Genomic DNA, 14,380 nt, shown 5'->3' on the forward strand with positions numbered 1-14,380 from the left:
AAGATGTAACATTAGGTTTTCAATTCTTAAAGGAAAAGAAGATGTAATTTAAAATATACGCTCTCCATCTCAAATTAACATTGTCTTACCCCTGTAAATCATACTTTTCCTGAAAACAACATAATCATCCTGGTCATCTATGTAACTTTTTATGCTGGTAAAATTTTTAAATTGACACCACGTGACTTCCGGTCTATACCTGAAGTTCGTATACAGCCAAGGGGTTCCTCCTGCCCCCAAATTTTCCATAAATTTAATCAATATAACACCGTTTTCGAGATTAAGAAAGAACGGACAGAATAGGCATTTATAGGTCTACTATTATGCAACCAAAAAATCTCTCATATGACGTAATATATTTTCGAATTATTTATAGAAAATCATATAAAAACATTTACTTGTAGAATTGTTGATTTTTTCCAATAAACGATTTTAAATTTAATAAATAAAAATATATCGATTATTCTCTAAAAGAACATCATCTCCCTGATTAAATTTCTTTATTTTTTCCTCCCCTTCGTCGAATTCAAAATATATTTCGAGTGTTCTTAAGTAAACAATTGAAAATTTTCAAGTAATCAATCAATAAAAAGGAAACTTTATAAATTACTATCAAACAACACTGCAAACTCGAACACCAAGAAATTTACCAGATTACAAAATATCCTGGGAGAGTAAATTAAGTTAAAGTCTATTGTATTTTTAATGAAATATTAAAAACTAATATGATTATCGATATATTTACGTATTATAAATTCAAGTAAACAATTTATATATATATTTTCCTATTATTAATTATGTTAGGAGGGAAAAAACTACACTTGACAGTTCGATAGATAACATACACGTGACGCTATAAAAGCTTCTTAACTTTATCCTCCCCCTTTTCGTATCGTGTTTTTTTAAGAATAAAAAGCTTTATATTTATCTTGATAAAAAAGGAGCTTAAATTTGAGGATAAAGACGACACATGACCCTTCTATCTCTTCACTTCTTCAACCTTTGACCTCCAAAAGTTAATAACATCACTTCACCTAATAGATAAACCTCTTTGCAAAATTTCAAAAATTCTTGACATAAAGCGTAGGTGTTACATGTAAAAGGAGGTAAACATAGTTTGTCCCCCCACATAAATACATTGAAAAGTCCCCAAATTTTTTGTATATCTCGATGTTTCAAGGTCAGAATTACATTAAGTGAAACCTTCCTGGTAAACAAAATCTACACAAACGACAAGCCTTCACGTGTAACTTATGTAAAACACTTTAAAAAAACACTAAATGTGTAACAGGCAAAATGATATGACATAAAACTTTAATGTGCAGCACTAAGGAATCAATCGATAAGTATTATAATAAACATAAAGGAGGCCAACTTTCCTTCAGAATAACAAACATTTTTCTCAATATTTAAGCACAGTTGAATCGTTAAAGATTAAAGTATTCACTCACATCTTGGAAACAATGCAAAAACTACCAGAGAGAATCAATTTTAAGAGATTCGAGTTATAGTAGGATATAACAAATTCGATCTGGTAACATTTAATTAAACATACAGAATGTTCCTTCTTTACTGTTACGATCCATAGATGTGTCTATCCATTCTTCTTCCCTCTTGCATGCTGTTTCCTGCTCTTATATTTTGATAATCTTTATATTCATACCATCATGACACATATATTCTTATTTTTTACACGTATTTCTCCAGATGTTCCTCCTAATAAACAATTTTCTATCAGAATATTGCGTACTAAATTACTCTTTCTTCGTCGATAGATACGAGAATATTTAATACTTTTTCATTTATAATTTCTTCTATAAACCAATTTCAAATCTGTAATATTTTGTGAATAAAGGATCTTATATGTGAAAGAAGTTCTTGTCAGGAAGTGTCACCACAATGTCACTTATCGATCCTCAAAGAAAAATATTTCGTTGTCACAGCTGATGCTTTGCCAAACTTATCATCCGGAAATACTAGAACATACCAAGATAACACTGTTACATAAATGCTTACACCAATGTCTATCTTTCCTGTGTTGTACTGTTCTGAGACGTTATCGGCTTTAGTTCATTCAAATACACAGAAAAGGAATTTAATCTTCTCAATTCGTTAAAAAAATATTGTTGTGTCTCATATATGTTGTAAATTTACCATTCCTTCAAGAGTATTTTCTGCACGAGACGTTATGCCACATACACACTACAGAAAAGCATAGAAACAGTAGGACTTCGTAAGAGGAAATACATCACATTACAGAAAGTAGCCATACAAGACACACACACAGTTGAGGATTTGGCCCTACAGATCACGTATTAACGGAATAGAAAGCATTCCAGCAAATAAATAATAAAAATAAGTACACTTAAATTTATACATGTTTTAATGAAAATAAGTGCAACAATATCGAAAGAAACTAAAGACAGACATACGCATGTTTTGACAAGTTTCATTAGATTAAAATTAAGACGGGAAGATCCAATAAGTCTAAATCTAGTCGACTAAAGCTGGGGGATTTTACACGATCGAAACTAGCGTTAACAACAATACAAGACATTTTCTGCATCCATAGACACTTCACTACATTCGTTCTACACGCAGGTTACGTGTTTATTTCTTCAATAATTTTTACGTTTTTGGGCTCAGAAGACTTTCAAATGTCCAGAAATGCAAAAACATTCAGGGTTTTTTCTTCTGTACGTATGTCTGTTAGTCTGTGTTTGTGCGGGGAGCACGATTTTGTTCACCCTCTTTAAAGCTTAATAACTCCTGTGTCTTCTGTCGAAAATCTTTGAAATTAAGCAGGGAGGTTTGTGTTCTAGGGGGATTAACGCTATTAAATTTTGGTGTTTAAACATAGACGGGGAAGGGAGATAGATAGAATCACGTGTGCTTTATGTCCTATTACTATAAATGAATATGTGAGCATTTGGATCACAGTAGGATTTACCACACAAATATGTCTGTACATAAATATCAAGTATTTATTGATTTCTGTGATATAAGTACTACGAGAGCCAAAGCAGCTCTCACATATTCATTTTTACAAAATATTTGTTGTATATTTCTCTCTTATTTATGCAGAAATCATAGCCAAACTATGGAAATATTTCACATTATTGCAGTGTGTGGACTAATGCGCATATAATCAGGACGTAGGTGGGAAGAGGATCGATGCCAACAACATAAATCTCAAGAGCATCAAAGTGACAAACAAAATAAATGTGGTGGACAAGAAGATCGCCCACTTCAACAGTAGATAAAGCGTGACGTGTACTTCGTGAGTCAAATAAAGATTTTATTCTCGTATATACATAAATATTCTACAATCTACTTAACTATAAATCTGTATTCGTAAGAAGGGAGTAAAAGGATCAAGTTAAATCGTGAGCATCCCAATTGTTGTAATTTATACTTCTAGTTTAAAATATTCTTCGTAAAGTTTTGAAATCTTAATTCGAAAATATAGGTGAGAAATATGTCAGAAGAAATGTTAAAAGTGTGAAATGTGGATCTGATATAGAAAAAATCCAGCAACGAGTTGCTTAACTTTCCCGGCGACATTTAAAACTGCGTGCGTTGAGCCATCTGTTATGATATTTTATTAAAAAATATTTTTTATGTTTTTAAATCTTATAAAATGGCAAATAGCCCAATTTTGAGGGTGAAAGTAAATTTTTCTCATTATTAATTTTGTATATTAATAATGAGTAAAATCGTCATTAAGTCCGACCCCACTCGTGATATGAAACACGACCCGCCTTTATCTTCCCCCACACCTCGATCTTTAACCACCAAAATTTAATATCGTCAATCCCCCTAGTACACGAACCTTAACCTCCCTGCTTAATTTTGGAAACTTTCAACAAAATGTACAGGATTTATTAAGCATTCAAGAGGGTGAAGAAAAATCGTGCTCCCAAACACACATACACATTAACATTCACACGCACAAGAAACACTTCTGAATTGTTTTACATTTCTGGACGTTTCAAGGTCCCCCGAGTCCAAAAAATGTAAAAATATGAAGTGTCCACTGTTAGTTTGAGATGGTCTAGAGCATTGAGTTGCCACAGCGACACTTCAGGAGTACCAAAGTAATGAGCAGCACCACAATGCTTTTTACTACTGTATTCAATTTAAACTAATTGTAAAATGCATGCATTTATAATACGTATTAAAGTACACAAGTGTTTCTTGAACCACCCCTACATCGAGTGTCAGAAAGAAGAATTGCCAGGTTGAGTGCCACTGTTAGAAATATATTTATAAAGTCTAAAACATGAATTTGGTTTGGAATTGTGTAAGTTAACCATCGCTAATCCTGCACCATTGATACCTGTAGGGTGCAGGTGAGTATAGGTAAGTACATAAAAGAAAAAAATAAACATTAAATAAAAATTATCGTCAAATTATAATACATCTGGCAAAGTGAAAACCCCAAACACTAGCGGCGAGTTGATACTGGGACAATGGCAATTTGAAATTATAATACGCCTCACCCAGTTATACAAACATACGAAAACACAGAAAAAAATTTTTTAAATTAATTTTTTAAATTACATTCCTACTTTAATAGAAAACATATCAACAGGTTATAAATCATGTTTTTTTTTAAAAATATTTTCTAATAATATTTTTATTTTTTCTGGGGTCATCAATCATAACACATATAACTTCGAAAGAAACGAGTTTAATTTTAAAAATTTCTCTCTTTTCTATATTTTGTAGGGGGAGAACTTATTGATTTTTGGATTCTCGTGTTCGTAAAATATCCTAAAAATCTACTAGAAAAATTACAAAATACAACCAAGTTTAGTCGGAAATTTTGACGTGTGACGTGAAGATATTCAATACACTTCACAGAAAGAGGAAAATCGAGTGCAAGGGTTTTTATTTTTCTCTATTTTTGACAACAAAATACGACCTGTGAATTAGTTATACAATAACATCTGTAATAGAACGTATCGAAAACAATTTAAACCGGGATTAACCGTGCTTCTCGATAGAGTAATATCAATAAATCGTATTGTTGATTTGTGTATCATAAACTGAAACAAAGACAGGGTAGAATTTGCATATAATATAAACAAGCTGCAGCTTTGAGCCTCGTATTTTTACACGTATCATTATTTGGTAGTGGGAAAAGACCTCCTATTTATTACAGCTTACAGCTACAATTCTAATACCAGCCCCAACATAAGCCATGAATTTTATAGAAAGTTAAAGCGATAATTAAAATTTGGGCAATTAGAATAAGTGATAATCGTGTTTCCTCTTGGAAAAATACATAAATTAAATAATCTAAGATAAAGCTTATTACTAAAGAATAGCAGCAAAATACAATAGCTAGATTATGGAGGATGTATTTATTCAAAATGGAATGCATATTACAATGCCGGACTGCAAATCTTTCAATATATGGTCTCGATTTTCATCTATCTAACACTGTTCTCGAAATTAACGAAGGACAGACAGCCTGACGGTTTTATATACCTATAATTTGAATTGAAAGCTAATAAATAATCTAGACTTTCATATTATCTTCTTAAAGTTATACGTAAACGAGTTACAACAATATTTTGGAATTTTTATTGTCTTGTGTATAAAAAAAAGTAAACGAAAAAGTATATTTTCCAGGTTATAAAAACTTTAACAGTTCCATAAAATAATTAAAAATAAAGAAATTAAGCTTTCTTCAAATTAATAACAATAAAAATTGCAATTATTATTACTTTAAAGTGAAGAGATTGCCTATAATTATCTAAGAAAAGAGAAATAATAAGATCAGGGAGTTAGAACTCTCAGGAATTACTTTCACTTCATAAAATTCTCTAAAGAAATCTTACATTATTATACAAAAAAACACTTTAATTCATTAAGAAATTATACGGGGTTTTCCATCCTGATCGCTATCTATCCTCGAGGGGATCATTCGATTAATCAAGGGGTCATTTAGGATTTTATTATATATAAAAACATAATTAAATGTCATTTTTCTTAATAATAATAATAATACCTAATAATTATTCTCTATTGTTGTAAATATCGAAAATTATTTATTACAGAAAAGACTACATAAACAATTGAATTTATTTAAAACTTTTAATAATAATCACATAATAAAATTATGGAGTAAACTATGTTATAAACCGCACGACAGAATTATATTTTAACAGAAGAAAGTTCTGTTAAAACATAACCCTTTATTCACACAACAAAATGCTTCCACAAATCATTGTTTAATGGCATTTTTCACAGAATTACGGAAGTAATTTCCCAAATTATCGATACAAAACATGATTTTTTACACACTATTTAACATAAATAACTGTAATTTAGAGTTTTTTTTCTTTCCTATTCAACAGATAAATTTGCTTTTAAAAGTCGTTCCACAATAAATAACTTGTTGGAAACTCATTCAAATGCATTAAAATCTACACTTAATCATTAGAAAATTGTTTATTTAAAAGAAATTAATATAAACTGTGGCTCAAAATACACTTAACGGAAATACGAAAATAAGTTACGCAACTTATACTCCCATTACAATGGGAGATAGAGGAGGCTGTGTTACACAGCATCCTCTATCTCCCCACTCACTCGTCCTTTAACCATGAAAATTTAAGAGCATCAACGTACCTAATACCCGAACCTCCCGACAAAATTTCAGAAAATTTTGTCAAAAAGCACAGGAGTTATTAAGCTTCAAATTGGGTGAACAAAATCGTGTCCCCTCCACACAAACAAGCACCCCAGCAAAGACACTAAGAGGAAAAAAATCCGCAATTTTTTGCAATATATAAATTTTTCACATACAAATGCATTAAAAATTTCAAGAATCGGAAGATTTAATAAAATTTTAATGTTATTCTTAATTAGATAATGCGTAATTATTGTCAAAATCTAATTTACTTAAGAGCTTTCTTTCCACTTTATCAAATTAGAGAGCATTTTATCATCCCGAGTTAAATAACGTGCGATAAAAGTAAAATAGTTGCGACATTCTCTAATTTAATCTGTCTTTACGTCACAGAGAAGAACCCTAAAGAATAAATTTAGTCTCCGGAGGAAAATTTACTCCAATAAAAACTTATGAGACATACATTCAAAGAAGTATACAATTTCAATAAATGATGACGTGTTTCGGAATGATCCTACTACCTAAATTAACTTTTTATTCTTACTGGGCTACAATTTTCAAATTACAGGCCTATACGTGTCTGTCTGTATGTCCGTTAATCTCGAAAATGCAGTTAAGTAAATAAAATCGAGATCAGATACGAAAAGCTTAGCTGGAAGTTCCGATCAATTGAAAATCGACATCAGATACGAAAAGCTTAGAGGCTGGAAGTTCCGATCAATTGAAAATCGACATCAGATACGAAAAGCTTAGAGGCTGGAAGTTCCGATCAATTGAAAATCGAGATCAGATATTGAATTTAAGTTTGTTTCTACATCCGAACGACCAAGCGAATGTGGGATATAAAAATATTCTCGTTTTTTTACCACAATTCTCTATTTATTTCCTTTCTGGCACATCGATTTTCCTTTCTCGTGAGCATCGGAAAAAGTTTTTTTTTTATTCCTCGAGACATCCTCAGAAAAGAAAACGTTCTACAATTTTTTTTCTCGCTGAAAAACCTGGAAATCATTCGACTTTATTAAAGTAGAAAGAAGATTAAATTTCTTTGTAAGTCTTTAATTCCTTTTTATCTCTTAATTTAAACATTTATAACTGTTAAAGATTAATTTGATTAATACATTAACCGTTTTTCCTGTTTTTCTTTCTTTGCTTCTTAAAGATTAAATGCTTGTAAAATATTAAAAATCTAAGTGATTAGTTTATCAATTGTTTTAATAAATTCTGTTTAAATTAAGAATTGAGTATAATAACAAAAAAGTTAGCAATCTTTATTTATACCTGTAATATTTGCTATCGTTATACTTATAATTCTTCAGATTGGTTCCTGTGGTATTAAGTAAATGATACCATGATATCTCGCCAACCAAACTATCAATTTATCTGAAATTTTCTGCAAAAATTGCTCTGTAATATGCACACCTTCTTGCAAAATTTCATAAATTTTTGACGAAAGATACAGGAGTTATTCAGCTTCAAATTGGGTAAACAAAATCGTGTCTCCCACACACTAACATTCATATATACGGGAAAAATCCCAATTTGTTTGCATTTCTCTATATTTTAAGGTATTTAAGTACGTAAAACATGTAAACGATTATCCCCAAAAATATATAAAGCACTTTTGGGAAGTCTGCTTGAATTCATGCTAATTAAAATTAAAATTCTTTCCATCAATTTGAATTATTGAATGGATGGAAAGAATTTTAATTTGAATTATTGAATGGATGAATATTTGAAAGTGCAACAAAGAAGAACAATCTCTGTAAATTTTAAAGTAATAAAGTATTTGAATATAATATCCCATACATTTTAACAATGGTTAACTGAATTTTAGTCCACCCTGTGCTGTATTAAAGAAGTTTGAAACTAATTTTGATCTATCAACAGCTTCTGTCATCCATTCATTCACTGGAATGATCGGATATCTAGTAATAATAAGTAGACATCGGCAGAAAGATGCCATTTGGGATAATAAAGCTGGATAATTGGATCGATTGTCATCTTAGAAAATCCTCTAGTGGTATCTTTATAACGGCCAACGACAATGAAAGACATAAAGTAAGTCATATAGGATAAAATCTTCAGAAAAGTAAGATTATTCGTGTCTTAAAAATGAATGATGACTACATGAAAGATTTTAATGAGTAGTTTACCATATAAATTATTTATTATCATAAAAGAAGAGGTAAGAAGGACGAGTTTAGATCGATAGGGATTTGTCAACCTTCCACTCTTCAAAGAGGATTTTACCAATCTAAACATGGAGTGTAAAGTGAAAGGATGAGTAAATATGTAAAAATTTGAAATAAATTTATAAAAATTCTTATTATCTATCACAAACGATTGATTTTTTAAAATAAAACTTTGGATATTTTTAATTAAATCTGATTTAAAAATCCATTTACTTAAATTTCATCAATAAAACAAAGAATCGAGAAGTGGGATTTCAGTTCTTTGTTTTCATTGCAATCCTTCAGGAGTCAGAACAATTAATTTGATTTTTTTTTTACTTTCACGCTTCGTTTATAACTAAATTAAGAGAAAAATACACAAATAGTTTTTTCTTTATTCTTTTAATTGTTAACGACTGGTATTTTCCTGTATAGAAATTCTGTGAAGAGCCAAACACATAAAAGAACGAACATATATTGAAAAATTACACACTAAATCGAAATTTTCTTTGTTATATCGGCAGGCTGGATTTAAACTTGTTACGATTCTAATCGTTAAAACGCTCTTCCCTTCTATTAAATAATTATACACTTAAATATGCGAGACCTTCAGCTTAGACGTAACACGAGGTTCTAAACTGCAACATATTTATCTGTATGTCATACAGATCTAAGTGATATAGAGCATGCAATGGCCTTTAAATTAAAAATAAGTGCTTAAATATCTTTATAGAATTTCTTGGTTTGTGTTAAGTAACGAGAAAGAACGAGGTACATTTTCAAATATATACAACCTGTCTATAACGGAAGGAACTGTACCAAAAAAGTATGTTGAAAAGATGTCAATTTATATTTACAACTGTTTAATAAAAGTGTTTTACGCTTCAAATACGTGTTAAAAATACACTGGTTATGTAGTACACTCATTTTCGTTTTCTAGAGGATCTGTCTTAGACAGATTTTGGTGTAGACTATGTATATCTGTACGAGGAGGATATCAGCTGTTATCTTGATCGATTTCGTACGAAAGAAGACGTAGAAGTGAGCGAGTAAGTGTGCTTATACGTTATTATATAATAAAATATATTGTAGTTATTGTATTATGTACACCTCTATTCGAAATAACTCATTACAGGAAGTACTGTACAAGAGTTGTAATAATGAGATCATGTGTTTTATAACAGATAACAAAGGAGTCATTTTGTGCATCGATCTCTTCTTCGATTAGGCTATTGAGTTACACAGCAATCTTTTCAACAAAGGAAATATCTACCAATTGCTGCAATTTCTCACAGACAATTTGATGGTTGTCAACCCGTTTCCTTACAAAAGTCAACTAGAAATAAATTTACTTTGAGAAATTTGATAACAATTTAAAGAAAGTTAAAGATCTTCGTTTTCGTAAGTCGAAGATGTTTCATCACATAAAAAGAAAAGTAGAAGAAATTATAGGGAAGGTGAGTGAATACGAAACGAAAATAAACAGATTTCTTAATATATTTTCTACTTTTGAAGTTGAATATACAGTACATTCGGGACTGAACTCTGGTTCCTTCAAATCAAATATAGACTCAGTCGTTCTATGCAAGTATGTGATTTATTCTACAGTACGTGTAAATACTTACTGATAACTCTCACACTCTTTAAGAAGTACAGTACAGTACAGTCCCACCTGTATAATAGTGCCGTACTCTCCCTCAATATCGTGTTGTCATTACATTTCATTTGAAGGAACCAAGTATTATGTGGAATAACTCTGTCTAGAATGAAAATGTAAACATGAACGAAATGATTCTTTATTTTATTAGAAGCAATCGATTAGGGAATATTAGTTAGTCTCAAAATAGCTTAATATAATAATCTCAGGGGGCCAAAACATTGAGGCACTTGAGGCAAGTATACTATTTTTTTTTTTTTAGTATAAAATGGATAGTCACGACCCACGATAAACGATTTATAAGTCACGTAAAGAATAGAAAAATTCATTGAATTGTGAGTAAAATCGGCATTCTGAGAAGGTAAAAGCTGAAATTTTTAAAACCTAAAAATAGAAACTATTTCTGAAGTCATCAATCAGAAAAGTTTTTACACGATGGAAGGTGACTGAGATACGAAAATAAAACATAAAGATAACATTTAAGGTATAGGAAAAATCAATCATTTCAATAGAATTTTAAATGAAAATAGATTTTCGTCGTAAATTTCTAACTTTTAAATATCCGAAAAAATTAAATACAAAGTAATTTTTATTTTCCCGGCTGTTACATAAAACGGGAAAATATGGATCTACGAGATTTCTACATTTTTGGATTACCAAGTTTGAAGCTTAATAACTCCTTTGCTTTTTGTCGAAATTTTTTAAAATTTTGCATGAAGGTTTGCGTATTAAACCGTAATTATTTTAGTAATTTTCAGGAAAATCGGCTTATTGGTTCGTGAGATATAGCCTCACACCTTTAATATCTCCCCCAACTAATTTGAAGATTTATAAAGGTAATAGTAGCAATTATTAGAGACGAAAACAAATAGAGAGTACCGGAAAAATACAGAAAAACATCTATATTGCATCATTAAATCAAGTTTAATTAATTACAATAATAAAACATTTTAAAAATTTTAGTACTGTATTACTAAACACTAAACTTAAATAATTTAGATTTTCTCTACTGGGAGGGATTAGATTAGCTTATAATTATTCAATTTAAAAAAACTTACTTTATATTTTTTTATGAGTTTTTCATATAGTTAATTATTTGAATTTTTTAAATGTCCTTTTATAGCCTATACTACTTGAAATAGCCAATATTAGAGACATCTGAAAGTTCTCAAATTGCATTATCACTCACCAGTCCCACATACTCATACTCTTACTTCTATCTGAGTGTCATCTGGTCTTATTTGAAAATTATCATTATATAATTTACCTGTGTTGTTCTACGTGTGCCAATAAAACAGAATGACGACGATATATTGTTTAATTTTATTATTCTGAAACAAGATTAATGGTAACAAAAGTAGTAAAAATATAACAGAGCCTTCAAACAGTATAAAAATTGTGTTTTCTATCATAATTTAAAACCAGGAGATGCAGAGATAGAACACAAAAACGATCATTCTACGATTTAAATCCTTCAAATATTTTTGGATTTCGAACAAAAATATGAGCATAATTACATAGAAAGGAGTAATATCTTCCTAATATATAAGCAACGTAAAATAACCACATTAGAAAGACATAATGAGACTAGTGTGAACAAAAAAAATCGTCGTTGGACTTAGTATGAAGGAAGAGATCGTCGTTGGGACCAGTGTGAAGGAAGAGATCGTCGCTGGAACTAGTGTGAAGGTAGTTGGAACTAGTGTGAAGGAAGAGATCGTCGCTGGAACTAGTGTGAAGGTAGTTGGAACTAATGTGAAGGTAGTTGGAACTAGTGTGAAGGTAAATGGAACTAGTGTGAAGGAAGAGATCATTGCTGGAATTAGTATGAAGGACAGCTGTGCTAGTGTTTTAACACGTCATATCATTTGTCATAATTTCGATTAATTTCTTCAATTTTCTACAAAAATTAAGAACATTCCAGACATAAATGTATCTTTTCACGATGCCATTTGAAAACATTTCAAAAAAGTTTCAACATTTTATCATTAATTCGATGTAATTTTTATAATAAAATATTTAAAAAGTATTAATTACTATAAAATTTATACTTCGACAAACAGTATAAAAATTATGTACGACAAAGTCATAAAATATTTCAGAACTGTTTATTAAAATTTTATCTTATAAAGTTTAAATTAAATTAAATTTTAGAATATATTGAAACTTTATACTTTCAGAATATTTTTGAATTAATTCTTTGAAGGAATAAATTAAATTGTTGAGAAGTTTAGCGATATTTTGCAAAAAAGCATTAAAATTCACGAATTTATCAACAACTTTTATAAATTAAGGAAAGATCTTCAGATTATTATTATTTTTTTTAAGTTTAATTTTGTTGACTTACCGAAAATAATTTACGCTAATGACGTAAAACGTCATCTATTCGACATTTAATAAATTTGTTTACGTAAAATTAAACTGTAAAAAACCGATTTAATTAAATGAAGTAGAATTTACTTTAAAATAAAAAGTTAAAACCCTTGGATTTATGAATCTTCGCGAGAATATGAAAGAAAAAAAATAGTTTCATACTATTAAATAATAATAATAAATTAATTCTAAATAAATAAATTAAATTTTATTTAATAATAGGATTAGTAAGTGGATTAAATGAAATTAAGTTTAGCAAATAGAATCAATTTAGAAACAAACCAATCAACGAGAGAATTCTTATTTAAATTTCGAACTGACAACAGACTAGAACGTTCATTGGCTATTGAAATGTTCCGATGAAATTGACTAATTATTTAATTGGTTTAACTTGCTGTTAACTATAGAGTAGGCGGATCGAACTTAAGAATCATAGTTTTAAAAGTTAAAAATACAGAAATGAATTGCGTAACTTTTCTGACCAAAAAAAGTTAAAGCTGTAATTGGTGCCATTTTAAAACAATTTTGTATATTACTAATTATTATAAAATGGCAAAAAAAGCTTAATTTTGAGGGTAGAGACAAGTTTTATTTTAAAAAGTTGTAAGAGCTAATAACGAGTGAAATCTTCATTAAGCCACACCTCACTCCACGCCTCACATATGACCCTTCCCCTTTATCTTTCCACGCCTTAGATCTTTAACTACCAAAATTTAACAGCATCAATGCCTCTAATATACAAACTTCCCTGCTTAATTTCAGAAGTTTCCGGCAAAAGGCACGGGTGTTATTAAGCTTCAAATTGGGTGAACAAAATCGTGTCCCCCCACAAACGTAACAAAACGTACAGAGAAAATCTCTAACTTTTTCGCATTTCTTGAAGTTTTAAGGTCCATTGACTACAAAAATTTAATAGTCTGGGGGGTAATTTTTTGATCTATCGCGACACTTTCCCGCTGTTATATATAGCCAATTATTTTCGTTTAAAGAAATTTATCAGCTGAATATCTCTCATTGGGGTGTTATGGAATGAGGCGACTCTCGACATTTCCTCGTTAATTAATCAAACTATAATTAGGAATTAACGTGAATTAATTTCTGAAATAGACAATTTACAAAATATTCTCTCTGGGACGGAGTTAGATAAGATGGAAATCGAGAGCAGATATGGAAATCTCATAAACCGAAAGCCCTGATTTACTATATACAAATTTCCCTGCTGTAAAATAAATTAAAAGATGATTAAAAATTGCAGCTCGGCATTGTATTATTCTTTTCTTTTTGTCTGCTGCTGATTTATTGCTAGATTCTTCGTATAAATACTTATTCTTCCTGAAATTTCTTTGTGTTTTGTTATTCTTTTTCGTATACTTTTAAACGCTATTTAATCAAAATTTATTATTTTAATTACGTAGGATTAATGGGATAAGGCAAAATAATAAATGGGAGATTTATGTTTGTATTGCCTTATCCCATTATTTGGAAGGGGGTGCTTTCAGGGAAGACATACTACGGGAAATTGTCCCTATTTAG

At 29.9% G+C, this 14,380-nt stretch overlaps 1 long non-coding RNA gene across 1 annotated transcript in view; it reads right to left on the reverse strand.

Annotated features, from left to right (window-relative positions):
- The window catches only part of LOC111617869, a 121,789-nt gene that overhangs the window by 9,604 nt on the left and 97,805 nt on the right, over positions 1 to 14,380 (reverse strand). The window lies entirely within an intron of this gene.

This window comes from Centruroides sculpturatus, unplaced genomic scaffold (genome assembly GCF_000671375.1).
Source record: "Centruroides sculpturatus isolate CEXI.00-Female unplaced genomic scaffold, Cexi_2.0 scaffold173, whole genome shotgun sequence".
NCBI lineage: Eukaryota > Metazoa > Arthropoda > Arachnida > Scorpiones > Buthidae > Centruroides > Centruroides sculpturatus.